Source organism: Juglans microcarpa x Juglans regia, chromosome 2D, assembly GCF_004785595.1.
Source record: "Juglans microcarpa x Juglans regia isolate MS1-56 chromosome 2D, Jm3101_v1.0, whole genome shotgun sequence".
NCBI lineage: Eukaryota > Viridiplantae > Streptophyta > Magnoliopsida > Fagales > Juglandaceae > Juglans > Juglans microcarpa x Juglans regia.
This window is the reverse complement of record NC_054596.1, coordinates 19,715,421-19,719,829: the sequence shown is the minus strand read 5'-3', so window position 1 is coordinate 19,719,829 and position 4,409 is coordinate 19,715,421. Positions and strand designations below refer to the sequence as shown.

General features: G+C 36.8%; 1 non-coding gene across 1 annotated transcript; it reads right to left on the bottom strand.

Annotated features, from left to right (window-relative positions):
* Positions 1 to 545: 545 nt before the first annotated feature.
* On the bottom strand, positions 546 to 653 carry LOC121251317. The gene has a single exon (XR_005937985.1). It is a non-coding gene; the product is annotated as a small nucleolar RNA R71 (small nucleolar RNA).
* Positions 654 to 4,409: the final 3,756 nt, after the last annotated feature.

Sequence of the window (4,409 nt, the reverse complement as noted above, 5' to 3'; positions counted from 1 at the left end):
TTTTTTCTTCTTTCTTTTTATTGTATTTTTTTTCTTTTAGTATTTTGTTATCTTGCATGCATAAATATAGAGACGCCTTGGGTAGATTTGTTTGTAGGCCTGTGGAAGAGTCATAATCAAATTTTTTGAATCCTTTATTTGACAATCTATCTAGTCCCCGAAAAAATGAGTGAACACGAAAATCAACCCATTAGAACTCTTCATGATTACCTCCACCCTACATGCACAACCACACCATCATGCATCATGTTTCTAGCTAATACTTGCCAACTGGATTTTAAAACAGGGATGATACAGTTACTCCGTACTTTTCATGGCTTGGAAAATGAAAATTCATATGTGCATATTAGGGAGTTTGAGGAAGTAGTTGCGACTTGTCATAGTCAAAATGCAACTGATGACGTTGTGAGACTTAAGTTCTTTCCTTTCTCTTTGAAGGATAGAGCTAAGAGTTGGCTATACTCACTGAGACCACGCTCTATTGGGTCATGGAATGAGATGACTCAGGTCTTCTTTAATAAATACTTTCTCCAACATAAGACCAATGCTTTAAAAAGGCAAATCTCCACCTTTGCACAAAACGATAGTGAGACTTTGTATCAGTCTTGGGAGAGATTTAAAGAGTTTTTGAGTATGTGTCCTCACCATGGGTATGAGAATTGGCGCTTAGTGAGCTATTTTTATAAGGGACTTATACCTAGAGAGTGCCAATTTGTGGAGATGATGTGTAATGGTGAGTTCTTACATAAAAATCCTGATGAGGCCATAGAATACCTCAATAAGCTTGTTGAAAAAGCTCACACTTGGACTGGACTTAGTGCTACTGAAAGCACAAATAGGTCACGACCTACAGGAAACTTAAATGGTGGTGGAATTTACCATCTCAGGAAAGAAGATAGCTTAAAGGCTAAGGTTGAGATGCTCACTAGGAAGCTAGATGTGTTAAAGACTAAGAACTTAAAACCAACACACGTGGCCAATCATGCAGAGTCTTTTGGACCATGTTTTGTGTGTGGTGGGGTAGATCACATTGCCCAAGAGTGTCTCACATTTGCTGAGATGAGAGGGATGTATGAGGAACAATGTAATGCCTTAAGTATGTACAATAAGCCTTTTACACCTTTCTCTGATACCTATAATCCGGGGTGGCGCAATCACCCCAATTTTAGCTGGAAGCCTGAAAACCAGCAGCCTGCACAATCCCCTAGATCATATCTTGCACCATATCATGCACCTTCATCTTCTAGGAGTCCTATAGAAGACACTTTGCATGCTTTTATTGAGACACAGTATAAAACTAATCAAAAGTTTGAATCTTTGATTATGTAGGTTGTTGAAGAAAACAAGGAGATAAAGAGCCAAGTATCCAAGTTGATGAGCTCCTTGAGTGTGAATGAGCGTGGCAAGTTCCGTTCTTAAGCTCAATCCATACTCCAAGGTCAACATATGGCTCAAGGAAATTTGAAGGAGGTCAATGCCATTGTGATACGAAGTGGTAAGTCTTCACACATCCCAACAACTGATAAGTCAGAGGATGTTGAAGAGGAACAAAGCAAAGATAGTGCCGAGTTGCCCAAGGAAGCCGAAGTAATTAAGAGCCCAATTAAGGTACCATTTCCTCAAGCTTTAAAATCTGGTATGCGAACTTTGAATTGTAGCAATGAAATCTTGGAGAACCTCAGGCAGGTAAAGATCAATCTTCCTCTTTTGCATGTTATTAAACAAGTTCCTACTTATGCATGAGTTCTCAAAGATTTGTGTAAAGTTAAGAGGAAGCACCATGTTAAGAAGGCAACATTTCTAACAGAGCAAGTTAGTGCTCTAATTGAGCTGCGAATTCCTCCTAAGTACAAGGATCCTAGTTGTCCAACCATTGCATGTAATATTGAGAATCATGAGTTTGGCAAGCGTTTCTAGATTTAGGAGCTAGTGTAAATTTGATGCTTTATTCCATTTATTTGCAGCTTGATTTGGGTGAAATTAAGCCTACTCTGTTGTGCTTCAATTGGCTGACCATTCAGTTAAGAAACCAAGAGGGATAGTTGAGGATGTTTTGATCCAAATTGACAAGTTTTACTACCCTGTTGATTTTTTAATTTTGGATACTCAATCGGTTGTTGACTCTGACTCTAAGATTCCTCTCATATTAGGTAGACATTTCCTTACTACGGCTAATACACTTATAAACTGCAGGAATGGGCTGATGAAACTATCTCTTGGAAACATGACCATGGAGGTCAACATTTTCCACATCAATAATCAGCCCAGGGAGAATGATGAGTTCCACCAAACATACATGATTGACACACTCATAGACAAGGGAGTCACACAACTCATGATTCTGATTCCCCTGAATATTTTCTTGTTAATTCTGAGTTTGATACTATGAATGATTCATCTGATGTTGTTGATATTTGTGTTATTTTTGGTGAACCTCAAGATTATGGCCCACATACTTGGCAATTGAAATTTGAGGAGCTGTCTAAGAAAAGTGAAAAGCAAATTCCTTCAAGCATGGATAGTTCCAAATTGGAATTGAAGCCACTGCTCCCAAGTCTTAAGCATGCATTTCTCGACCAAGGTGACACTTTCCCTGTTAGTATTTCTTCTAAATTGAATGAGGGTAAGTTTAGAAAATTTCAGTCAATCGAGTTAGAGGAGTTGAGAAATGATGCTTATGAGAACTCTAAAATCTATAAGGCTAAAACGAAAGTGTCTCATGATAAAAATATTGGTAGGAAGACGTTTAAGCCTAATAATAAAGTGTTCTTATATAATTCTAGACTCCATAATCACCCAGGAAAACTTAGGTCTAGGTGGACCGGCCCTTTTATAGTGAATAATGTTTTTGCAAATGGGGCGGTAGAAATAGAGGATCCTAAGGATGGTCGGATCTTTAAAGTAAATGGTCAACGCCTTAAAGTATTAATTGATAGACAAGTTCCAGAAGTGGAAGACATTACACTTGTGGATCCGGTCTATCAACCTTGACCACACCACGCAGGTATGTTTTTCTTTACTTGTTTTGTTTTATTTTTGTTTTGTTTTATTTTCTTTCTTTTCCTTTTTGTTTGCTATTGTTTTCTTTGTTTTTGTTTGCATGTTAGTTTCATTTTGTCATTTCAGGTTACCAGCTTTGGTACTTAGCGAGCTACTCACGTCACTCATCATATGTATTCTACCCTTTTTAGTTATTTCTTATTCAAATTTGATTCTTAAACATTGAGGACAATGGTTCATTTAAGTTGGGGGTGGTGGTGCAAATTCAGTATTGAAAATGCTTGTTGGAACTCTGTGGCATATTTTCATGTGTCAATTTTTTTTTTTAATTTTGCATCACACGTCATCCTTTTCACATGTGTACTTATTCTCATTCATAGCCATCTTCGTGAATTCATCAAACCCACCATAATCATTTTTTTGCTGAAGTATTCATAGAATCTTTAATGCACTCATTCAAGTTTTGTGGTAAGATGGTGGTTTGACACATGTAGTTAGAGAACTCTTTTGCTTAAGTATTAATGTGAATTTTAGAGAGGATTGAGAGCCTACAAATGCAATAAATTGTGATAAGCGTTCATTAATCTGTTGAATTGGACACTTCTTTTGAGAATATCATTACATAGTTTCTGATAAGATGGTGGATATACTTGGGATATGACGAAGGTCAACTTAGGATCAACGTTTGAGCATTTCAAGCTAACCCTTTCCATTATAGACCCCTAGTAGCCAACTTTGAGCCAATAAATACATGTAACATTTTCTTTTCATATGCCCACGTGCATGCCTCTCCACATTGGAGTATAGCTTATACACTAATTTTTCCTAACCTTATTACTTCTAAGTGTGTACTAGATGTGGAATTCTTCTTTTTGAAATGAATAAAAAAAAGAGAGAAAAAAAGGAAGAATACGGGTTACAAGGTGTTCAAGTGAGTGAGCTTCAAATGCGAAAATACCAAGGCTGGGTAGAAATAGCAAAATATTAGGGTGGCATGTAATTGATCACCAAATTATAAAAATAAAATGATAAAAAAAAAGAAAAAAAAGGAAAAGGGCAAAGAGAAAGAAAAGAAAAAGAGGCATTATTTGATTATTTGAAAGGTTGAAGAGTACATCAAGTGAGAAGTGTGGTCTACTGAGATATTTAATAAGATTCTCTTTGTATGTACTTGAAAGTTTTTGAATCATTTTTCATTTTTTCCATATAGCCCCGAACCTAAGCCACGTTACAACCTTTTGTGTTGACCGTTCTGATCCTAAGTAAGCTTTTGGAAAGATTCTCATTTGTTAGTGTTCCTATCATAAGATCAATGCTTGCTTGTTGCTTGTTCATAACTACCTAAATCTCTCTGTGATTGTGTGTACACCACTTATCAGCTCCAGAGAGAGAGCCCTTACACGAAACAC